The following is a 26,698-nucleotide window of genomic DNA, read 5'->3' as shown; positions in this document are numbered from 1 at the left end:
AAACTTACAGCGTAGTTTCTGAAAGGGCAGTGCTTGAAGTCAAGGGATTGTCCTCAAGAGTAGTTAATACTCTCTTGAAAAGTAGAAAAGACAATACTTGTCTAATATACCAAAAGGATTGGAAAACTCTTATTTTGTGGTTAGAAAACTCTAATTTTTAGTTAACAGAAATGGCTACAATTTTAGAATTTCTGCAGGAGGGCGTAGGAAAAAGGTTGGCCTTAAGTACAATCAAGGTCCAAATTTCTGCCCTATCAGTTTTTTTGTGTGGATAAAAAGATAGCTTTAGACCCTTTTTATAATCAGATTTGTAAAATCAAGAGACCAGTTATGGTTAAACCATTCCCGAAATGGGATTTATCTTTAGTGTCGCAAGCATTGACATCTGAGTTTAATGAAGATTCATTAAAAATGTGTACTCTTAAAACAGTATTTTTGGCAGCGATCACTTCAGCTAGGCGCATTAGTGAACTCCAAGCTCTCTCATACAAAGAACCATATTGTTCCTCCTTTAATGATCGAGTAGTTCTCCGGACAAGCCCAGAATTCCTACCAAAGGTTGGTGACATGTTCCACAGAACACAGGTGATCGTATTGCCATCTTTCTGTATTAATCCAAAATCAGAAAAAGATAACCTTATAACTTACCTGGAGAAAGTTAGAGTTCAGAAAATCAGAATCACTGTTCATAAATGATGCAGGAAAATCCAAAGGATTAAAAACCTCTACAAAAACAATTGCCAAAGGGATCAAAGATTGTATTCTGGAGGCATACAAATTATGGGTAAGGATCCTCCAGGGAACTTAAAGGCCCATTACACCAGGGCAGCCGCAACAATGTGGGCTTACAGGGCAGGTGCTTCACCGCTGAACATCTGCAAGGCTGCGACCTGGAAGAGTTTGGGAACCTTCAGGAAGCACTATCGATTGGACCGGATAACGGAGACCGATCAAGGCTTCAGAAGAACTGTCTTAAAGGCAGTTAGCCCACCCTAAGGTTGGTGATTGATTTCTTGCTGATCATCTCAATGTGTACCTGTCCTGGAGTGTTACTGGAAAAACCAGGAGTTAGCTTACCTGGTAACGACATTTTAAGTAACACTCCAGGACAGGTGGGGGTACCCACCCCCATATATATCATATATTGCATGATATACATGTTATATTATATGTATTTTAATGTAATATAGTAGGGTTTTGTTAATGTATATTGTTCCTGTTCCTTGATGATATACTGCCTGACCCTTGGTCCATGTTTAATTTATAGAGAGGCTGAGGGATATTTCCTGTTCCTGGGAGGAGCCAAGTCTCAATGTGTACCTGTCCTGGAGTGTTACTTAAAATGTCGTTACCAGGTAAGCTAACTCCTGGTTTCAGCACCCAGTAATTTAGAAAATGTTGAAAAATAGCTAAAAAAGTAAGATTTTCCTGCCTGCTTAAAAGGATTTAAAGGGACTCCGAGCAGTGACTGTGGGTATGCCTTTAAGCATACCCACAACTAATTAATTGTATCCTCACACCTACCAGCATGATGTTTGTAATTATATCCCCCTGGGTTCCTTGTATTTCATTGCATTGTGCTGAATGGAGCTGCTGACTTTGGGGAAAAGTCGCCCTGTGTAATACAAGTAACTATGGAAAGATGCATACCATTTTGAAGCTCTCTTTCTCCTCTTTCCAACGATATATAAAATGCTGGCCTACGCCTTTTAGTTTTAGTTATTTTCATGATCGAAATCATGCAGCCGCCGCAATTTCGATTGCGAAAATAGCAAAAACTAAAAGGCGTAGGGCGGCAGTTAATTGAATACCATAACGCTCACTGATAAGGATTATGCCCATAAACTCTTTCCTGGAAGGGAACAGCTTCTGAGTGCTGGAGATGGATAAAAAAAAAGTCAAATGTTTTAGCCCTGGGACACTGGATGACTGATGACTGAGACAATAAAACATTAGCCTACTTTTTCGAGTTTTAAACAGAAAATTAAATTGTGGTAGTCATCAGTTTATTTTCAGCTCAGGTTTGCTTTAACACACGTTTTCATAGAAATGCTGGCATTACATATGTACTGAGGTTCACAATAATTGCTCAATGGGCAGTACTCTGCTGGCAGTAGTACTGGTAATATTGCTGTAAGCTACCTGCTAATAAAAAATTAACTACGATCTGTGCGTTAGGCCATTGGGGAGGTTACAGTCTACTTACAGTTGTGTTCAAAATTATTCAACCCCCACTGAAATTGAGTGTTTTGGCCAGTTTGACATTGATTTTGATCATTTCAGTCATCTTGTTTACAATTAAATCAAAGAGGCACTTGTAAGTAAGACAAATATAACATAACATTTATAATGAAATAACCACAAATGTCTTTTCTGTGCTCACATCATTATCAGTTTTATTCAACCCCCAAGTGACATTCATTCTTAGTACTGAGTACAACAACCTTTTCCAGTTATAACAGCTTTTAAATGTAAAGCGTAGCGTGACACAAGTGTCTTGCAGCGATCTATAGGTATCTTAGCCCATTCTTCATGGGTAAAAGCCTCCAGTTCAGTCACATTCTTAGGCTTGCGCGCTTACAACTGCTTTCTTTAAGTCCCACCAGAGGTTCTCAATCGGATTTAAGTCTGGTAACTGCAATGGCCACTCCAAAATGTTCCAGCCTTTAATCTGCAACCATGCTCTAGTGGACTTGGGGGTATGCTTGGGATGATTGTCCTGTTGAAAGGTCCAATGTCTCCCAAGCCTCAGGTTTGTGACGGACTGCATCACAATTTCATCCAATATCTCCTGGTACTGAAGATAATTCATGGTACCTTGCACATGCTGAAGCTTCCCTGTACCTGCAGAAGCAAAACAGCCCCAAAGCATGATTGACCCCCACCATGCTTCAGAGTAAGCAAGGTGTTCTTTTCTTCATAGGCCTTGTTCTTCCTCCTCCAAACATAGCGTGGACTCATGGGCCCAAACAGTTCTAATTTTGTTTCATCAGTCCACAGAACACTATCCCAAAACTTTCGTGGTTTGTCCAAATGACTTTTGGCATACTGCAGTCGACTCTTCTTATTCTTTGGAGACAGCAAGGGGGTGCGTCTGGGAATTTTGGCATGGAGGCCTTCATTACGCAGTGTGTGCCTTATTGTCTGAGCTGAAACTTCAGTACCCGCATCTGACAAATCTTTTTTCAGTTCCTCAGCAGTCACACAGGGACTTTTCTCCACTTTGCGCTTCAGGTAGCGCACTGCAGTCGAAGTCAGCATCTTCTTTCTACCAAGACCAGGTAGCGTTTCAACAGTGCCCTTTGCCTTGAATTTGCGAATTATGCTTCCTATGGTGTCTCTTGGTATGTTTAACATCTTTGCAATCTTCTTATAGCCATTGCCCATCATGTGAAGAGAAATCACCTCTTCTCTTGTCTTCCTGGACCATTCTCTTGACTTCACCATGTATGTGAACACACCAGTAAATGTCTGGTAAATGAAGGAGCTGAGTATCACAGTCATTTTAAATCTGCCTAATTGGTGCTTATTATGCTTGATTGCTGCTCGTTAACATCCACAGGTGTTTTCAATACCTGATCGAAAACACTTGAATGAACCTCTGTTCTTACCCCAATCCTGCTCTATAGCAGTGAGGTATGGGGCCCGGTCACCTACCCTGACCAATCAAAATGGGACTCCAGCCCAACAGAAATCTTCCATCTAGAGTTCTGCAAGTATCTTCTCCAAGTCCATCGCAGCACTTCGAACTCAGCTTGCCGGGCAGAGCTAGGCAGATTCCCACTATGGCTGACTATCCAACAGAGGGTGCTCTCATACTGGGCGCATATACAGAGCAGCAGCCCCAGCACTTACCACCATAAAGCCTCACTGAGCCAGGGTGGCGAGGCCATACCACGCGTCTTGAAACAAAGCGTCAACAGCCAGCCCAGCCAAGACCACCAACACAGGCTGACAAAAGCCCAAATAAAGGGAATGATAGAAAGCTGCAAGGACCAATACCTAGAGGAATGGAGAAGTGACATAAAGAACTCCCAGAAACTCACTATCTACCAATCACTACAGAGGGAGTACACAATGGCTCCATATCTGGAGAGGCTACACCACCACAAAGACAGACAGGCCTTGAGCCTGTACCGTCTGAGCGCCCACAACCTGGAGATAGAGACAGGACGACACAGACAGACATGGAAGCCCCGGGAGGAGAGAATGTGCAGGCAATGTGACCAGGGGGTCCTGGAGGATGAGGCCCACTTCCTGCTACACTGCAGCAAATATACACCGTTGAGGACCGCCCATTTCCAAAGACTCTCCGCCCACATCGCAGATTTCACCTCCACAGATGAGGAAAGGAAACTCTATATCCTACTGGGGAAAGAGGAAAAAACTGTGCAAATAGCAGCCCGATATGTCACAGCCTGCCACCAACTGAGAGGAACATGATACCACATGGACTGTATAACCCCATACTCCCCTCCCCTATGGACTGCATGCCTATACCCCCCTCCCCTATGGACTATATATCCCATCCCCCCCATACCATCCATTACATCCTCCACACCCCTATGGACTGTATACCTATATCCTCCCCTTATTCCCACAATACCCCCCCCCCCATGTTATTGTTTTGTTTTGTTTTGCTTTGGCAATGCTAAATGTATTTGGTCCTGCCAATAAAGCTTTTTGGATTTGGATTTGGAGTGGTAGTCTTTAAGGGGTTGAATAATTGTGTCAATGAAGAAATCACACAAAAAAAAATCATTTAATACTGTATTACAAAAACAATTGATGTCATTTTAATTGCATTTGGTTCTTTAAACAGTCCTTGTAAGATTTCATTCTGAACACAATTACAAATGTACACTAAATTCCCTAAAACCCTTTACAGCATTGGGGGTTGAATGATTTTGAAAACTGTAGCTTAACATAGAATTGTAACGATCGGTGTCAGCACGCAGAGAGAATCTGATTAATGGTGATCTGTAGTATCACCAAGTATACAGATATATACCTGATTATTGATGATCTGCAGAATCACCGATAATACAGATATATTACTAACCTCTGGACACCTATGTATATAAGAGTGTTTGGTGTAACAGTAATACTTTGAGAAACACACCTAATGAGCAGGTGATCTTGGCAGTATAGGCAATACTGCTTTTAGAGAGTACAGGAACCTTCCAGCAGCCTGAGACTCTCCAAGGGGTGGAGTCAGGCTGGAGGCAGAAAGGACCAGGGAGTGAGTGACACCAGAAGGTGTATGTCTCTAGCTGATCCGGAGACTATCTCTTAAGGGGAGAGATAGCTCTCGAGGTCGGACAAGCTAGGTCGGCAACACACGGACAGACAAAGTACAAAGACAGAAGGCTGATTCGGTATCCAAGGCAAGCAGGGTTTGGCAACAGAATATCAGATGTGCAAGGTACCGAATCAGAGATCAGAGTAGTCAGGAAAGCAATAAGTCATAACAGATATCAAACAAGGCCTAGTCTGGGTGTGAGGTCCGTGGTCTCTACACCCTGGAACTAGTCTGATGTATAACAAGTTCCCTAGTCTGGGTGTGAGGTTCGTGGTCTCTACACCCTGGAACTAGTCTGATGAATAACAGAATAATAACACAAGTTCCCTAGTCTAGGGTGTGAGGTCTGTGGTCTCTACACCCTGCCTGGAACTGGTCTGAAGAATAACAGAATGATAATACAAGTAATCTGGCTCAGTGTGAATTCCCAGGTCCTCCTGGTTCAAACACACTGTTGGATCTGACTAAGGTCTGAGTGCTTCCACGTAGTGTTCGCAACGGCAGACAAATTGTGACTGGCCAGCAGTAACTATATACGGAGTAGTGCCCTCTGGCGCCACCCCTAAGTGATCAACCAATAGTTACCAGCTCTGGGATCAGCTGACCGGCTTGGTCAGCTGATCCCCCCCCCCCCCAGTTCTGCCTCTCAGTGCGCGCGCGTATTCCTAAGCCTGTGTGAACTAATAGACTCCACACCAGACACACGCTGCTGCGTGCAAACTGCCGCGCTGGACACTGAACCAGCCGCCTTGCTGTCAATACATGCGGCGGCTTCTCCGCGTTCTGCCATGTTACCAGACGCACGCTTCCGCGTGCAAACCGCCGCATTGGACGGCGGAATCAGCCGCCTTGCTGTCAGCACACGCGGCGGCTTTTCCGCGTTCTCTCACAGTAGGTTTCAAAGAACAAAGATAGCTGCAGGCGTGGTATAGAAACAGCAGGTCATACTGTATTTGTGACCATCTTGTGTGGGCCATATTTTCTGGCTAGTCAACCATCTATCTTATTTAATATGTAAAGTAACATTTATAATAATGAACAGTTAAGGCACTATATTTACTGATAAGACGTTCAGTCTGACATGGATGTCCAATGAAGCATAATTAAGCTCTCTAAGGCCTTCCAACTCCAATTTCTATATCAGAGTTCTGGGGAAAAAATAAAGAAGTTATGTAGCAAATTATATCAAACATAGCAGTCCTATTGATCCAGCATATAGAATATTTATTACATTTTTACATTCACTGATCCAGGGTGTTAAAGGTGTTTTTTTTTTTTTTATTGCATTGTCCAAACGGGAACTGCTGTTTGAAATTTTTTGGTTTCAAAAACTTCTATTAAAAATTGTAATTGGAAAGAGTACACAGCATATTAAATAGGAATGTCTCCCCTTACAGAAGGAAACTCTAAAGGCAAAGCTTTGTTCACTACACATATAAAATTGCACCCAGTAAACAGAGAAGAGGTTTAAGGGTAGTAGGACACCCGATTTTACCATGCAAAAAGGTATTTGCTTCCAAAAAACATTGATTAGTGGGCATTCCCAGATTAAATAAGAAAATAGAAAGATTGAATATCTAGGACAGTTTGCACTTGCATTGTCAAGTAAATGAATTTTTAGTCTAAATAATCATTATTCACCTCTAAAATCACAGCCAAATTGGACTGAAACATAATAAGGGGGGGGGGGGGGGGTTGGGGTGTCTTATGGTCCTTCTATAAAAATCTACTAAATAGCTTTGACAATTTAGGAGTAAATGCGTGTAAACTGTTTGTAATAAGACAACTAGATTGTGTAATGATGGAAGAAGAAATGTCGTCATCCTTATTTTCCTAATTTAGATGGTCTAGTCATGATTGAGATAGGTAAGTAGTCTTCTATTTGAGCAAACCACTTGGAAGAAGGGCAAGAATAATTCAAATTATAGTCAAAAGTATATTCCTGAAATGTGTGCGCAATTTTGTTGAGTAAAAAAAAGGAATTTACATAGTTATTAGTTACAGTTATCTAGATTGAAAAAGCCCATCAAGTTCAACGTCACAAACTATTTCCGGATCCATGTATCAACTTCCGTTTCTACACCTAGCAGTCATAGCTTATAGTTACATAAATACCTAAGTTGAAAAATCTCTTCCTTCAATGAATGAACTGTTCTTCATTTTCTGATACCTCAAAGATTTTTATCCAGGACGTTGGGTGTTTTTTCTCCCTTTTTTTTTTGTAGGACAACCGTGGAGAACAAAGATTTTTTCCATTGTAGCAAATTGAAGGTTGACTGTATTATTTGTGTGTTCAGGATGCTTTGATATCATTCATTACTGGGATTCGTTTTATGATTTATTGCTTAGCTTTCAGGATCTCTTGATGGTTTCTCTAGGTTTTGAAGGTTTTATCTTCTTCTTTTTACATTAACTGTCCTCTCATAAAGGATTGGATGCTTTCCATACCACATAATAATGCTCAGTTTAATCTTCATTCAGAGCAAGAAAATCTTCAAGGTCTGATAACAAATTGTCAGGAATAGTTTTATCGTACAATAATGATTCATTCACACTCAAGCAAGTAAGGGGGCCGATTGTAAAAAGTCAAATTCAAAGTTGTTTCTTTGGAGTGTGATCAGACCACATAGCTGAGTCTATGTCTACTTTCCCCAGAGCTGGAAGTAAAGCAGGTAACAAAAACATAGTTCTGGAGTAATGCTTGGAATCGTGTGAATAAAACATGTAATTATAATTGCAGGAGTTAAAGGCAACCTGAAGTGAGAGGCGTAAGAAGGCTGGCATCCTCATTACCTTATAAATAACGTCCGTTGTCTGCCTCTATTGCGTTGAACAACTGACCTACAATGGGCATGCTTATCAGATGCTTTGACTCTGGGCTGACTCCACTTGCTGCTTGCTTGTTGCATTGTGTGACTCTAAAGTAGCAATAAAGCCAAAAGCTCAGCATGACAGCCAGGCAACCAGTATTGTGCATAAGGAAATAACAACGGCCTCCATATTCCTCTGACTTCAGATTCCCTTTTTAAACCCTCCAAAAGTCCAGTAAATGTAGTTGTAGTGTATTCCAGAGAGACTGACAGTGTATTTCAGTACCTCGTATAAGTTTGATGTGAGATTTTCTGACTTTCGCTTTTTGCCGACTTAGAAAACTATATAGATTTTTTTGTTGCTTTTTTTTCACTTTTAAACTCAGCATTCCATTTCAGTATATTTCCTGACAGATAAAGAAAGCTGCATTGTAATACTCCCCATGTCTGGGAACGTTTACATCACAATTTGAAAGTCTCCTCCTCCTCCTTTTTTTTTTTTTTTTTTGGTATAAATATATATTTAATCTCTTGGTTTCAATTACCAATTGAAGCATAATAAAGGGATATCAAACTGTTCTCAAGGAGTCAGAGTCGAGGAGTCGGAGCAATTTTGGGTACCGGGAGTCAGAGTCGGTGGTTTCAATAAACTGAGGAGTCGGATGATTTTTGAACCAAATCCATAGCCTTTGTAAAAATTAGATGTTGGAGTAGAAGAAATTTCAGGTACCTGGAGTCGGTGGTTTCATAAACTGAGGAGTCGGAGTGAGGTTATTTTTGTACGGACTCCACAGCTCTAGATAATACCACACACATTCCTGATACTGCTCTCACACCAGTCACACCATCAACCACGTCCTACACGGACTCACACACTCCAGTCATCTTGGTAGATATAGTTCTACCTACACTCCTAATTCCACTTAATAAACACCCTCAGCATACCTCATACACCCCTCATACAAATAAGTTAGGGCACCTATCTCTCCACTATACTGAAATCTCCCTCTATGCTAACATTGTGACCAGCAAATAAATCAGTTTTCTAGATCTATTTGTTTCAAGAAATTGAATCTGCTGTTTGAGGACATATACATGTACAATCAAAATAGTAGCCCCTTCATTGCCATGTATCTGTCCCGGGAATCTCCACATTTCTCTGTGACCTGAAATTTGGGAAACTTTTGATGTAGAATACTTATGCCCCTGCCCTTTTTTTCTGCACAAGCCAAACAATAAGTTGGAGATATAAAGCTTTTAAATAACACTGTGTTTTTTGGGGTGATAGGAGACTCCTGGAAGAAAACAACCTTGGCTCCATAATATCTCTTTAATTCCCTTGTAACCAAATATCAGTTTCAAAATGGATGTGAATTCCCGAACATTTAAAAGACAAAAAAAAATAGCCTTTATATGAGTATTAAGTTAAAAGAACTATTTAATTCTCCCAGGGGAAACATCTGTCTCCAAAAAGTACTGTAAGGTGGTAGCAGAATGAGCAAGAAAACACATAAAAGAGCATAAAGTCTCAGGCTAAATAAAATAAATACATAAATGTTTGAAGGGGTAGTTGGCCCATATGCAATTAACTTTTTTTCTCCTGAGTTTTCTCCTAGTTGATATTTTCACACTTTGTCATAAAATGCCTTTTAAACCACCAGGAAGCCAGAAAATACTCAACATAATTTCGATAGTACTTTTTCACTTTTAGGTACTTTTTCAATTGTAAAATACTTAAGTTATTTTAAAGAGAAAATGAAAATTTTCTCCTAGGCAACGACTCCGGAAAAAAAGTTAAAAATTGCATATGGGCCTATGTCTATAACAAACATTGCTAGTAGTAGTAACTTTTTTAGTAGACTTTTGACCAGCAGTCTTATATAAAATAAACCAGGCCATGGCTCCTCTTCCAGTTGTGACCAGATCCATACTTACACATGAGGGACGTAGGCGTCACCTCTGAGAAGCAGCAGCTTTTGGCTTCTTACACTGACCCTACAAATCAAGCAAACATGCGACTTAATGCAAAATTAGAATGCAAATACCCTTTCTTATTTTCTCTGATGGAGAGCTTGCTGGGGAGGCTATTTGGTGTTGTTTTTTTTCACGCATGCAAAAACATGAACATGAATTTGCAAATTTTAGAAGAAGTGCACCTCTCTATCGAAGGCCCCCTAGTGGCCGGACCACTCAATGCCTTGTAATGTATTTCAACCCACAGATCATCCAACATGGTGGATGCAATCGATAAGCTGAAACCGCTGGAATTAGGCAGCAGACCGACTAGAAGGGAGCTTGCGAGTTGCAGTAACACAAACTACACACTATTTCAGGGTACAAAGATGCCACCATCTCTGTAGAGGACAGAGGACCTACTTTCACTGATTCTAAAACCTGTGAATAAAATGGTTAGAACACACTATTCTGGCTATAGCAATACAGTTACTTCCCAGTAGCGTATCTTCAGAATGCTAGGATTCGGTCTGGTTGGCTGAATAGCAGGGTGCAGCTGAGACAAAATGACTTAGAAGTCTTTTTATTACAAATGGAATATAAATAATTAATATATACAGAAAATCATTAAAAGCAACGATTATAGAGAAGAGTAACCCAGTGTAAAATAAAAGGGAAAGAAAATAAACTGATACTTCCGTTCGGAAGAAATATGTCCCTTTGTGTGGAAATCCGAGCACATAGAAAGTTCAATGTTTCCGGATCAGAGTTCCGACACAATGGCAGCTAGCTCTGTCCTCATGCTAGCTGCGTGCAACTGTACGACCAGCACATGTCCTTCCAGGTCTGGCGGTTAATTTCATTCAGCTGGTCTCCTCTCTGCGTCTCTCTTCTTTTCATGTGACAGAAACTAAAGTTCAAACACTAGAGCTCCGATGTGTATGCTGCAGGACTTCTAGTGTTTGAACTTCGGCTTGTGTCACATGACAAGGAAGAAAAGAGGACATGGGGAGGAGGAGATCAGCCGGACCTGGTAGAAAATGCGCCAGTGGGACAGGTGAGAGTACTGCTGCTATTCTGCTTTGGTTGTCGCTGCATCAAATGCCACTAGCAATGCATTCCAGATCTACCTTCGATCAAGCAAAATTTTCCATCCTGCCTGATTGACCAAATCTATTGGTTTTGGATGGAAATAGATCGATCAGGCACCGTTTGTTTTACTGATTTCAAGCTGATTTTATCACAGTGATCGGATCTACTGTATAGCGATGGTATGTATCGACTAGTGTATGGTCTGATTAAATGGATAATAATTTTATAGCACTGTTGTTAAGCAGATTTCTGCAAATCTACACTGACCTACCAATATTCACAGAGATAAACAGTGAATGGGTTTTGCATCAGAGTCCTGATACAGTATGAAGTGTGCTTTATGAACTGAAATGTGGAATTAATCAGATTGCTTTTTCTAAACTGGAATTCCTATTAGACTGAATCTTTTCATCTCATAAAATATCTTTAAAGTTTTCTGCCCTCTACTGAGAAAAGCAGAAGGTCATAAGGTGCCCATACATAATTTTATTTTCTTCATTGATATTTGGCCGTTTCAGTCATAATGATTAAATTTGCCAGATGTCAGTGCTTCAACATGGCCACCAATCAATCATTTTGATCAATTTCAACCCGAAATCGGTCAAGGGGATCAATAGGCTTGCTGGAAATCCTTGGTCGCAAGGGCTTGATTGGATGTGCAGTAGTAACATTGTTTGTTTTCCCGGCGATCGTTGCACCCACTGGGCCCCTGGCCGCTCTCCCCCCAAGTCGTTGTTTCCCATGGGCCTGTGGTGAGTGTTGCAGACTCACCTCTTATGCAGACTCACCTTTTATGCTGGTGAGACTCCTGACCTACTCCTTTGTTCTTTTTGAACTGCTACAGCGAGCGCCTGTGCCACGTGACACCACCACATGTACTAACATTACTACATGTACCAGCGTCATGATGACAATTTAAAAAGTGTAACAGCTGAGCATTAAAAATTCATTACCGACCCAGGGGTGCAAATTACATCTTGAGTAAGCGGCTCCCAATATAGTGCTAGGGCGATTTCATGCTGAAATCTATCTGCAGTGTGTGAGCAGGCAATAGATTCCTCTCTGATCAGATTTGATAGTCATTCTGGTGACAGATCGAGAGGTGTATGGCCACCATCTCATCCATTCCAGTCAGAGCAGAACATTCCACCCTGTGCCACCACAAATACACCTTGCATAAATGATGCAAACCTGACTGCTTCACATTGTTTGGTTCCTTTTATCCAACGTCACTTCAGGTAAGGTGTCTATTGCTTTTTAGCTAATAGAGCGGACCTATTCTCTAGGAGAAGGACCTGAGTTTACAACATATGGCATTTCAGGAAACACAGTTTCTGATACAGTTTCTTTCTTCAGCAGAGATAACTTCTTTCCAAGATGTCCTTCAAGCACAGATGTTGATCCTTCCTTAGTGCTTAGTGCTTGTCCATTTACAGCATATACCTAACTGTATGTAATGTTCAGACATTACACCAGGCTAGAGTGTTATGAAGTGTTCTACCCAAAGGAGTACATGTGCATTAATGCCTGCAGTGCAGATCTACAAGCTAGTAGTTCAGATGTCCTTCCTGAAACTCCAATACAAACAGATTTGAAAATGTGTTACATCAGATTTGTCAGTCTTTTCATCTAGGAAACATTAAGAATGGCAACTTTCAGTATTTGTAGAGCCTACATCATACAATATTTACACTCCCAGAGCAGCATGTTTCAAATGACACACACACCATCTGAGGGATGACACAGCTACTGGGTTTTCATTGATGAGAATTAGGTGCATGTAAAAGAAGTCTGAATCTTGTGGGCCCCCAGATCCTGGATCAGCCTCAATTTTTCAACCGGCAACTGGTGTACAGCATCATGCTCACAGCTGAAGGACAGTGACAAGACCTGCTAAATTTTAGGAATGCATTATGCCTTAAGCAGGTTTAGAAGTGGTCTGTGACATATACCTCACTTACAAGGCATGTTGCCTGGCAGGATTGCCACGAGAGGCAGGAGGGAGAGAAACACTGTGTGTAATTCCTTCTAGAAGTAGCTAAGCTTTGCTGAAGGCTAAAGCTTGTATTTTACAGACAGGAAGTTGTAAAATACAAACTCTAGTTTGCTAACTTAAAAGAAAAACAGTAAGCTTTCAGTTTATAAGACTTTTTCAGACTCTCTATTCCTGTTGACTGCCAATGTTAGAACATACAATTTTTTGTGCATATAATTGTCATCTACATACATTTATTACAAAGGATCTTGCAAGGATTGTGAGGTATTTATGGCACATAGATAAGACTGTTGGTTTACTTAACGCCTACGTAGACTCAGGCTGACATGGAGAATTTTTTACAGACCCTATCCTGTTCACTGTACACTTCTGGAGCCTGGAAACAATTAACTGTATGTTACTGGGGGGGAGGGGGTTAATTATGGGGGCACAGTGATTCCCAGGGGAACCCAGTACTTTTTTATTGTCACCAAGGAATATCCATGTGAGAAAGATATGGAGGCAACCATTTTTGTTTTAAAGATGGTACATACTAGTCAGTTGTGTTCATCCTTGAGGTCTAAAACCTATTAAATCACTTGAGTAATAGTTATGCAGGCAGTAGGTGATGAGCAGTCACATCATTTGATGTCTTTGATTTTTGACGTGTCTTTGAATTCAGCATTCTGTAGATTGATCATTTTAATTTCCATCAAACAATGAGGCATCCTTTCAGTCCGAACACATTACCCAATCCATATCAACATGATATCCAGCATGATTTTATTCACATTGAGACCTGATGAGTTCTAGGCGTCCCTTTATTTATTTATTTTTTTCACAAGTGTTTTATTACATTTTCCAATAAACCATAACAGCTGAAACGACCTTTCCAAATGAAGGTATCATATGAGACATGTAGGTGTTACATCTGAAAACCATCCCTCCTCCCCCCACCCCTCCCCCCCTCTGCCCACCCCTTGGTCACTCCTGCTTGATATGTTTACTTTATTTATTTTTTTCAGCAGTGTATATGTTCTACTCCAGTCAGACTGTAGGTGATTTTATAATGCAGCTAGTCACTGCAGACACAACTTACAATTTCCATTTATTTTTGTTTTAATCCACAAGGCCCAGTACGGTTTAGGAAGTATCCTCTGCCTGCTGTAATGTCAGTGAACTTGCAGGTGCATGGTATATAGTACACAAATCCTGAGCAAATCCTGTGATGATTGAATCAGCTCCCTATGAGTGGAGCAGCTGCTTTGATTCTCACTTACATATACAGCTGCTCCTGTTAATTAGTAATGAAATAGACAAGGATAGGAAGTATATATACTGTACATCTGGGCACAAGAGACTGTTTGGAGTCACAAAAGAGTTAATTGCAATAACTGTGCCAGGTGCATTATGGTATGGTATTAAGAATCAATTTAACCGTTCTCTTATAGAAAGACACAGCACCAAATTCTGATAGAAAGAAAAAGCAATAAACCATCCATACAGCCCATGGAAGCCTGATATTTACTGGCAAATGAAAGATGGTTTAATTTTTTAATAATCTGCTGCCAGCTTGTTAGGATAATAAGATCACATCATGGAGGGGCATGTTCTTGACATGCTGACGAAAGCAAACATGGTCGTTTTCCAATATTAACCCTTTTTTCTCCTTCCTCCAAGTTGCATGTGCCTGAAGTTGACACTGTCACTCTACACTTCCTACTCTGCTGCACATCTGATGATGCAATTCAAAGTTACGTTACAACCCATTATTATTTCTCAAGGGGTTGTCATCTGGAAGAGTTAATTTGCGGCTGCACTGTAGAGCCACACAGCAGGGAAGGGGTTTGCAGTGGAAGCTAATCCTGCTTCTGCCACACACACAGACACAGAGCCTGTCTCCTGGTTAGCAGCCGCCAAGAGCAATTGATCTGCTCAGAGCTGACACAAAAACACGACACCCTGTAATGAACACAAAAAATAAATAAATGAACAACGCTATTGATATCCTCCCCTTGTTATTTTACTGCTATTCTGTTTCACCCAAGAAACATTTTTTACAGGATTTTAGAAGTAAGTAGATTCTGGCACTCTAATGAAAGAAAAAAGCGCTGAAACCGTGACTCAAAAATAACTTATTCATAAAGGGCTTTATATAGACATAAAAACTGTGCCTGACGTAACATTAAAATACGGAAAGTAGTTGTATGGCTGTGGTTTAGGCAGTATTATCACCCTGCCACTGCTAACTAGGAATCATCTGCTTATTATACAGATGTTCTAAAAAAAATAATCATCATCATGGAGAACCATGTGATCAGCTTCATCAGGTGATTCATTTATGGTGATTTATTAGCTTGCCATGATCATGTAAATATATCTCAGAGGCTTGCAAATCAGTTACATGCTCATCATTTCATTTTCCATAAAGTGAATATTCTACAAGGAACTGAATATCTCCATCAGCGTTAATAGTTAAGATGTAGCCCCGTTGAACCACCCAGTGTACTTTTAGTCTGACGATTTGAAAATTTGCACCACCAGCAGTCCCAGTTGCCACTTCACGTGACTGCTGGCCAGCTTAGCCTCCATTGGATTAGAGTTGTATAAGGTGGATAGGGGCTGGACTTTCTTTCACGAAGCTCTGGTTAGTGTATTTGCAAGGATCAGTAAAGCCCTATTTTGTTGTTAGGCAGCTGTGACAAGGTGATAAGGCTGTGTAGAATTGCACACTAAATGCGATTCAGATTTTTTGATACAATCCGATTTTTGATTCCGATTAAAAAAAACGTAGCAGTATGCAGTACTTTTTTTCTAATCAGGATCAAAAATCTGATCGTATGTAGTGTGCAAGAGGCCACTTCCTGTGTTTAAGCGCCACCTCAGGTTGCCTTGAAGGCCGTTGCCCGCGCAAGCAGACCCGTAGCAGGTGCAGACCCTCTGTGAAAAGTGGCAATCCTTAGTAAAGTAGTGATCCTGTATGAACGTGGTGATAATTTAAACCAACCAGCATTGTTATAAATATGGTGATGGGGCCAGTTACAATATTTTGAAGGAATAGCAACACTGGCGAGTAGTTTGCTTGTCTTCTTTATTAATAGGCTGTTATATGTTAATGCCAGCAATCTGTGCTAATAAAATGTAGACAAATTATTAAAAGATAAGAGCAGATTTTAAGAAGAACAAAAAAAGTTACAAACCTACCTCAGTGGGAAGCCACTTGATGACCCAGAAGCTTCCCAGGTCCTCTAACAGCCCCCCCCCCACAGCAATAGTTCCAGCAATAGGTCCCTCTAAACCAGAGATGTCAAACTGGTCCTTAGAGGGCTGAGGTCTCACACATTTTTGACACAGCTCAAATGAATTGATGGGTCTGAATCAGGAAAAGTCTGGTCCATCAGGTAGAACACATTCCTTTCCTTTCTTTCTCAGGCCATCCTAAACATTGGCATGGATATGGACATCCAGGCCTGGAGTTTGACACCTGTGCTCTAAACTTATTTGACTTGTGCCAGTCAAATACATTTCTTTCAGCTTTGTACTGGGTGCCCACAAGTGAAGTTCAACAGGTTCAGTACAGCAAAGCCACTTTACCTGGTGCACAAGCACGTCTTCCTATTAGGCACAAAGAGAAATCTCTGCACTCCTTCCATCTGATAAAAATCAAATCTTAATTAAATCATCAATAGAATATTAGCAGAAAAAGCAAGGCAGCATGCAAGATGACGCGTTTCTGACCCCACTGGGTCCTTAGTCATAGCTCATATGACCATTACAAGTGAGCCCTTAAATACCTAGAGACTCCTTCCCTTCACACCACACCTATACAAGTGAACAAAATCTTAAAGGGCAAAAACCTATGGTGAGTAAGGGGCCGCCTCAAGTGTATTGCACATAATATCCCATGAAATAATACATAAACAATTAAAAAGAGACTCTATACTAAAAAAAGTGGAATCCCTGAAGACATCATTTCCCCTGTTAAAGATAAAGGGAAAGAAAGGAGGAACAGGATTATAATCCTACATTATATAATTATACCAAATGCATAGAAATGTAAATATGGACCATAGCAGAACTAAGTATTATGTGGGATATCTAAGCTGTCTATTAGTGCAACAGCCAGACCCAGATAGGTCCTTCATTGGACCCAAAGGCACACCTAAACGAAAAGATTAACATCCCACCGATAGTTGAGTCCTCTAGGTTCTCTGGTACCCATATTAAATATCCAATGTACCTCATGTTCCAAAAGTTTTTTTTCTCCAAATCACCACCCCTACTATCTAAATAAACCCTTTCCAAACCCTGAAAAGAAAACCGGGTAAGGTCACCAGCATAGCCTGATCGAAAAATGTTTGGTCACATTAGATGGATTAAGACTATTGACGTTGGCAGCACCACAGTAGTGTTTAGTAGCAATTCTAGTCCTCAAGGGTCTAGTGGTGCAACCAACATACTGGAGTTTTTTTTTGTTTTTTTTTTTACATAAACCACTATTAATAAGATATACCACACCCCTGGTCCTACAGTTGATCTATTGCTTAATGTCAAATGAACTACCATTACTGTAAGAAACAATTGTGTTACTGGTGGAATGCACTTTACAATAATTACATGTTTTTAGACCACGCCTATAAGAGCCCGGGTATCTCAACCATGCCAATTCATTGGTAAATTGACTAGGAGACAAAACATATTTCCCAAATGTGGGTCCTCCCTTACTAATGCATCTACAGGGTGGGCCATTTATATGGATACACCCTAATAAAATGGGAATGGTTGGTGATATTAACTTCCTGTTTGTGGCACATTAGTATATGTGAGGGGGAAACTTTTCAAGATGGGTGGTGACCATGGCGGTTATTTTGAAGTCGGACATTTTGAATCCAACTTTTTTTTTTAAATAGGAAGAGGGTCATGTGACATATCAAACTTATTGGGAATTTCACAAGAAAAGTAGTGGTGTAATTGGTTTTAATGTAACTTTATTCTTTCATGAGTTATTTACAAGTTTCTGACCATTTATAAAATGTGTTCAATGTGCTGCCCATTGTGTTGGATTGTCATTGCAACCCTCTACTCCCACTCTTCATACACTGATAGTAACACCGCAGGAGAAATGCTAGCACAGGCTTTCAGTATCCGTAGTTTCAGGATACTGGAAGAGCCCACAGCAACAGCTGTGGGCTCTTGCTGAATGAAGATTCACAGCATAGACAATTGCCTTCAGATGACCCCAAAGATAAAAGTCTAAGGGGGTCAGATCGGGAGACCTCGGGGGCCATTCAACTGGCCCACGACGACCAATCTAATCCACTTTCTAGGAAACTGTTCATCTAGGAATGCTCGGACCTGACACCCATAATGTGGTGGTGCTCAATCTTGCTGGAAAAACTCAGGGAACGTGCCAGCTTCAGTGCATAAAGATGGAAACCCATCATCATGTAGCAATTTTGCATATCCAGTGGCCTTGAGGTTTCCATTGATTAAGAATAGCCCCATTAGCTTTGTACCCCATATACCACACCATACCATCAATGTTTTTGTTCCAGCAGTCTCGGAGGGATCTGTCCAATGTGGGTTAGTGTCAGACCAATAGCGGTGGTTTTGTTTAACTTCACCATTCACATAAGTTTGCCTCATCACTGAACAAAATATTCTGTGTAAACTGAGGGTCCTGTTCCAATTTTTGTTTTGCCCATTCTGCAAATTCAGTGCACCAATCTGGGTCATCCTCGTTGAGATGCTGCAGTAGCTTGAGTTTGTAAGGGTGCCATTTGTGAGTAGCTAATATCCAGCGGAGGGATGTTCGACTAATGCAACTCTCCAGTGACATGCGGCGAGTGCTACTCTGTGGGCTCTTGCTGAATGAAGCTAAGACAGCCACTGATGTTTCTTCATTCGTGACAGATTTCATGCGTCCACATTTTGTCAAATCCAACACTGAACCACTTTCATGAAACTTAGCAAGCAGTTAGCTTACTGTAGCATGGGAGATGGGTGGTCTTGTAGGGTGTCTTGCATTGAAATCTGCTGCAATGACCCGGTTACTGCGTTCACCAGACATCAACACAATTTCTATCCGCTCCTCACGTGTTAATCTCGGTGACATGTCAATGGCTGTAAACAAAGAGAAACTTGTAAATAACTCATGAAAGAATAAAGTTACGTTAAAACCAAGCACACCATTGTTTTTCTTGTGAAATTCCCAATAGGTTTGATGTGTCACATGACCTTCCTATTGAAAAAACAAAAGTTGGATTCAAAATGACCGACTTCTAAATGGTCGCCATGGTCACCACCCATCTTGAAGAGTTTCCCCCCTCACATATACAAACAGAACGTTAATATCACCAACCATTCCCATTTTTATTATGCTGTATCCATATAAATGGCCCACCCTGTACATTTCCCCTCCACCAAAGTAGCTTTCTCTGGATCTGCATAAAGAACGGGAAGGTAAGACTCTCATCCGAAAAAATGTTGTTTCCTCCCAAAACCCGAGATATAAATTGGCTAAGGAGGGTGAAAACTGAACTCCCATCGAGGCTCCTCGCTTTTGTAAGAAAAATTCCCCATTGAACAAAAAATAATTGTGGGACAAAACAAAAGGTACCGCCTCTACTATAAAATCCGGATTATAGTCGTTATATCGATTAAGATGATATTGAAGTGCTTCCAAGGTTACTCTATGTAATAAGCTAGTATACAAGGCCCGTATATACAATGTAGCCCACGTGAAGTTTTCATCCCATTTAAGACCATTCAGTTGTTGCAGAACATGCTTGGTGTCCCTCAGGTACCCCGGAAGTCTATGGACCAGGGGCTGTAAAAATCCGTCCATCCACTCCCCCAGTCGTTAAGTGAGCCTATACCGGGCACTATGAGCCAACCTTGTACAGGACCCTCCTTAATTACTTTGGAGAGATGGTGGAACACAGAAACCCTCAGCCTTGAGACAGTCAGGGAAAAAACCACCCTAGTATCTAGAACACCCAAGGGAACCCCATGTGCTATCAGCCGATCATATTCCTCTAGTGCTACATCTGAGAGTTGCCATATGTCTTCCCTCTTGTAATCCTCCGAGTTGAGGACCACAACCACCCCCCACCCCCACCTTATTAGCATTTCTAATGACAATATTTTTATTAGCCTTAAGAGATGCGATTGCAGCCCTCTCCCACGAGGACACATTTTGGGGCCTATGAGTCCCACCAGAACCCCTGAGATGTGTGAGATTTCTCTCCACCAACTCTTGAAAAATTTCAACAGGACGTGTACGGGACTAAACCGGGTAAAAGGATGTGTTAGTAAATCTAGGCAGACACACATTTTCTTTCCATTGGGCATGTGCAGACCTTTCTCACACATGCCCAGTCGGTATGCACTAGTCCACAGTCGGGAGCATGGCCCAAAAAACATATTTTTAAATCAAATAAGTTTAGATAACCCTTCGCTGGAATGGTGGGGTGTAAAAAGTTACAGGAAAGCATTTGGACCATTCAGAGGCTTCCCACTACTGAGATGAGTATGTGACTTTTTTTAACATGGTTTAGGTGTGCTTTAATGCAATTAAAGATTTTTGAATCTTGTTTTTGTTCTTTGAATATATAGAGTTGCATACAAACTACTGTAGTCACATTTTTAGTTTTATTTTGTAAGTGAAAAGTCATAAAAAGCTTCTGCAGGAAGCAGTGTAGTGAAAACAGCATATAGTATTTAAAAACATGAATGCAGACACTATTTGTTGTTTACCATTTAATTGATAAACTAAAGTAACTTTTCATTAGCATTTGCAAATATGTCCTACAATTGTTCTTTACTACTTATCACAAAATTAAAAAAACATGTAATTTTTCTAGATGTTCTTTGAATATGACTTTATATGTTTGTAGGGCAACCATAAAAATCAATACTCTATAGAGCCACCTTTTGCTGAAATTACAGTGCAAGTGGATTGTTGTATGTTTTTGTTAGTGTAGCACATCTGGCCGCTGGGCTTTTTGCTCATTCCTCAGTGTATACATATACTTGATATACTTGAAGTGGACATTTTGAGAATTTTCAGAGGGACGTGCTGAGCATTCAAAACATATATATGCAAGTTTTACTCTGTGCACAGCTATCTCCAAAGTAAACTTTGTCACTTTATACAATCAGCCCTGAACTGCCAGAAACCTGTGGGACCCAAGTACATCTATTGTTGGGAGAGGTCTGGTCAGAAGATGTCTTAATGAATGAATTGTGGTCAAAAAGCAATATCCAACAGCTTAACAAGGTCAAAAAACTCAACTATGCACAAAAGTATAAACACTGGGGTGCAGAAAAATGACAGCAGGTGCTCTGGACTGATGAGTACAAATGTGAAATATTTGGCTGTAGTAGAAGGCAGTTTGTTCACTGAAAGGCAGAGCAACATAATACTGTCTGTCTGTGGACAACAATGAACCATGGTGGAGATTCTTTTAACGTTTGGGACTGCATTTCTGCAAATGGAGTTGGCAATTGGGTCAGTGGTGAGAAATATAAGCAGATACTTTTCCATCATGCAATATGTTCAGGAGAGCCGTCTGATTGGCCCCAATTTTATTCTGCAGCAGGACAATGATCCCAAACATCCCAAACAGTAAAACCAGCAACACCAGTTATTGAAAACTATTTTAACATAAAGAACAAGGAGTCTTGGAAGTGGTGGTATCAAATATGCAGAGCCCTGATCTCAACATCATCGAGTCTGTCTGAAACTACTTGTTCTCCAAGATGTCTGGAGTAACCAGGGCCGGTTTAAGCAACAATAGGGCCCCAGGGCAAAATAAACCTGGGCCCCCCCCCCCAACAGATACCCCGGAGCAAAAATTGGCATTAAGGGACCTTTTTTGCAGCTGGTATAGTCAGGATGTGAAGTCCCAATCGGTCGGAGCTCCACATTCTGGCTACCCCAGCCTGCATGGGGGACAAGGGGTTAAAAAGTTTCAGGAGGGGGGACCCCACATAATTGAAACAAAAAAAATTTCCACACTCTAAACATAAAAAAAAAAATTGGGAAAATAGGAAAAAAATGCCAGGGATCTTCATACAGCCATATTGCGGCTATATAGCGATCCCTGGCCAAAGGGCTGCGGCTGCGTATGGACCCCCTGGAAACGCTGTCAGGAAATGTATTGCTCTTTCTTTTGATACATGTAAAATCACACTACCGTTAGGTACTAAAAGTGACACTTACCGCATTTAAAAGTATACTTTTTTCCTTCGAAACTTAAAAAACGATTTCCTCAAAAACTATAAGGTCTTTTTGAAAAATTGTTTTTTCCTCTTATTCCCAATGATCTCCTTAACATATCCTGCAAATTTAGGGTTTCTAGAATTTAAGGTGGATTTGCTATTAAGCATTAAAGTCGGCTGGTTTTTAAATGTGTATTTTTTTTCCTTTGAAACTTTAAAATCGATTTTTCTCAGGAACTATAAGGTCGATTTGCAAAAATTTTTTTTCCTCTTGTAGCCACTGGGGTCCCCTACAAGCTCTGGGGCAGCTGCCTCCTTTGCCTCTATGGTAGCGCCGGCCCTGGGAGTAACATGCCTGCTGAGAACTGAAACTGTTTTGTAGACAAAGGCTAGTCACCCAAATATTGATGGGATTTAGATTCCTCTTTTATTTTTTTGCATTTACGATTGCACTGCATTAGATAGATAGATAGATAGATAGATAGATAGATAGATAGATAGATAGATAGATAGACATGGTATTTTATCTTCCTTCAATAGTTCAATAGTTTGGGCTGTATTGTTAAAATCTAAATTGAAATTTGTTTTAATTCCAGGCTGTAAATGCAACAAAACAGGACAAACCCCAATGGAGAAACCTTTGCAAATCACTGTATGAGCAACTTAGAAAGTATACATGTCTTATTAACTAATTATGATTAGCTGTACGATCCTTTACCCTTTTCAGCAGGAAGTTTGACCTGCACAATGGCCTCAATTCACTAAGCGTATCTTCTGTCTTTAATAACGTTTCTAGAGTTATCACCATGGTGATAAGGCATGTAGTATTCAGGCTAAGTTCACAGTTGACGTTGCGTTTTGGTGCGACATTAAGGTCGCACCGGAGGTAGTAACGCAACGCAAAAGCATAATGTGTTAGTACACGTTATGCTATGTTGCGTTGGGTTTAGCTGTCATCTCAATGCGACCTTAACGCCCAAAACGGCGCATGCGTTAGGTTTTTTTTATTAAAAACAAAATCCACTGAGCATGTGCAAACACAGTAACGCAGCCCATAACGTGTAGAACGCACTGCAAGCACTACTTTCACAGAACGTGCTGCGTTACACTATAACGCAACGCATGCACTGTGAATGTAGCATTGACTTTGCATTGCAGTGCGTTTTGTACACGTTAGAAAGGGCTATAACACGTGTTTAAACTTCCTGCCGGGACAGGAAGAAGTGAAGCCTGCTGGACTCGGAGCCCAGCGCGGAGACAGAGCAGCGTTGACAGTGGGGGCACGCGCCGGCCGGATCAGCTAATGTATTGCCGCTGTATTGCGTCGGTCGTCGGGCATTCGAACGCCGCTATCGACGCACTCCCGACCCGCCGGCGATCGAGAAAAATTTTCCGCACAGATGGCTCAATGGGAATTGATGGGAACTAATGATTTTGGACGGAAATCGATCGTTCTGTCAGCGTTTGCGCAACGATTCCACAGCAGATTCGATCACAGTGATCGAATCTGCTGCTGTATATCGGCGGGAAAATCATTAGGTGTATGGGCCCCTTTAGTGAATTGAGGCCAATGTTTGCAGTGGGAAGTCCAACCTTTGTAAACTATTGCAGTGCAGCAGACATTTGCCCAAGCACAGCAAGGAGCATTCCCTGTTGCTTAGCAACTATAAGAGGCACTGCACTTTCTGCATAGAGGATTTTGCGTTGCTTTGACTGAAGCTTTAGTCTAAGAAAGAAGCCATTAGGTACATACAGGTCTGAATTTATATGTAGGGTATATAGGGTACCAAACATAATAGCAGGCCGCTGAACATGCTTTTAAACCTTTTTTAAAGGGAACATGAAGTCAGAGGGATTTGGAAGCTGACATTTGTTTCCTTTTAAACATTGCAAATAGCCTGGCTGTCCTGCTAATCCTTGTCTCTCATACTTTCAGCCATAGACCCAGGTGTTTCAGATGTGTGATTCAGACACTACTTATGCTGGAAAGACCAGCAGGGCTGCCTGGCAGATGGTATGGCAGCCTCCACAAGACTCTCTTCAGGTTCCCTTTAAAGCCAAACTGAAGCGAAAATAAAGTTACAACACATGAGTGGTTTTCTATGCAAAAGAGCTTCTCTGAGTTATTCGACCAACTTGGTCGCAATCAGTCCTTTTTTCTGAATAGCTTAAACAGCCAAGAAATAGTCAGAGACAACTTGCGATAAGGTTTTACTGCAGGAAAGTTCAAAGGGTCATTAGTTCTGCTCTGTTTTACAGCTTAAAATACAGAGTTTAGTTTCTAAAAACTGCAAACATGACAGAATGGTGCATTGCTATACATAAAGCTATAAAACTATGAAAATAAAATAAAAATATGAGACTCTTTTCTTTGCTACTAATAAAGGAGGTGGTCAGGTGATGGTGCTGTGCAGACAAAGAAACTCACTGTCTCACCGTAGAACCTCTCCTCAGCCTATCCCCTACTCCCCTATTCACCTTTACTAATAATTTTAAAGTCAGACTGGATAGACTAAGCCTTTACTTAGCCCAGTCCAGATTTGCTGTATCATTTATATCATTTCTGGTTGGAGACATCTGGAGACACCTTAGTAAATAAGGCAATGAGCTGCTGCACTGTTTGAGTACCTTTTGTGCTAATTCTGCATATCAAAATCTGTTAGCAGAGTTGGCTCATAGTGCCCTTTCTTAGAATGAAATGTTTGTTTATCCCTATTACATCAAGATATGTAACTTGAACAGTACATAATGTACAGACAGACAAAATCCCAAGCAAAGCAGTATACAATTTGTCTGGGCTCTAAAACTATGTTCATTAAAATAAATGTGTGCAATGCAATAAGAACAATTGTAGAAACATATAGTAAAATAACAATGATAAAAATACCAATATGTTAAAAGATTGATACAGTATCATAATTGGAAGTTTCTTCTTTAAAGGACCATTTCTATTATAGTAGTAGGTTTCAATATGCACCAGAAATGAAGATCAAACAAATACGGTAACCCATTTCAAGGGAGATGCACTATAGCTACAAATTGATATTACTGGTTTATCTGATAGCTGGAAGTCCACTCAGAGAATAATGGCAACTTTACCTTTAAAGAGGCACTTAAGTCATAAAAAAAAAGAGTTTTACTCACCTGGGGCTTCCCTCAGCCCCCTGCAGCTGATCGGTACCCTCGCCGCAATAGCAGCATAGGGGGCGATATTGTGGCTGGGAACGCGAAGAATCACTCGCGTTCCCATGCCTGTCGGGTCCTGACGGCGAAACTGGAAGTAGTCGCCGGCGGGGACGGGAGGATCAGAGAGAAACGGCGAGGGCACCAATCAGCTGCAGGGGGCTGAGGGAAGCCCCAGGTGAGTAAAACTATTTTTTTTTTTAATGACTTAAGGTTCACTTTAACACATACTAGTCAATATTAGATGTATGCTCCAACATGTACATAATCAATATCTCCTAGATTACTGCCTTGCACAACTTGATTTCTACCAGATTTCAGTGGAAATCCGATCAAAAAAAGATCAAAATGCCACCACAGCTAAACTTATAACTCCCGGTGCAGTTGGTCATCAGCCACTCACTGCCTTGCTCCTGCAGTCCCACCCATGCACAACCTATAAAAAATGGCCTTTCTCAATCAGTGTTTGACTAATATTTCAGTCAAAATTAATAGAGAAAAGCCCTTGTTTCCTTTTTACCGTATTTTCCGGCGTATAAGACGACTGTACGTATAAGATGACCACCCCCAACTGTTCCAACTAAAACATAGAGTTCAGAGATAGACTCGCTGTATATGACTACCGGTAAGCACACAAAACATGCCTCCTCCACCCATCTGACCCACCCCTGTATACCAACCCCTCCGCACCTCACATCAAAATGATGGTACCGTATGATAAAAGATTTCTCCGAAAGGAGAACTGGGAAAGCAGGGAGGCAGAGCTTTACAATACCAGGTGCTGCAGTCATCCGGGGGGAAGGAAAAAGAGATTGTGCAGTGCTCTCCGTTTTATGGCAAACATTGCTATAATCCCGATAGCTTCCTGCGAGCAGACACTCATGCGAGTAGCAGAGCAGCTTCCTGGTTCTGGGTCACCTGACTGGTGACGTGTCGTGTGTGCTCCACAATACAGTGTGTTCCTCCACAATAGAGCCCAGCAACCCCTTCTTGTGTGAGCGCACACGTCACCAGTCAGGTGACCCCAAACCAGGAAGCAGCTCTGCTACCCGCGCGAGTGGCTGCTTGTAAGAAGCTATTGGGATTACAGCAATCTTTGCAATGAAACAGAGCGCGAGCACAGCGCAATCTCTTTTTCCTTCCACCGGGATGAATGTA

General features: G+C 41.1%; 1 protein-coding gene across 1 annotated transcript in view; it reads right to left on the bottom strand.

Annotated features, from left to right (window-relative positions):
• Positions 1–26,698, bottom strand: part of BLACAT1 (BLACAT1 overlapping LEMD1 locus) — a 318,901-nt gene that overhangs the window by 230,865 nt on the left and 61,338 nt on the right. The window lies entirely within an intron of this gene.

Source organism: Hyperolius riggenbachi, chromosome 2 (assembly GCF_040937935.1).
Source record: "Hyperolius riggenbachi isolate aHypRig1 chromosome 2, aHypRig1.pri, whole genome shotgun sequence".
Classification (NCBI taxonomy): Eukaryota; Metazoa; Chordata; class Amphibia; order Anura; family Hyperoliidae; genus Hyperolius; species Hyperolius riggenbachi.
This window is presented reverse-complemented; position numbering and strand designations above follow the sequence as displayed.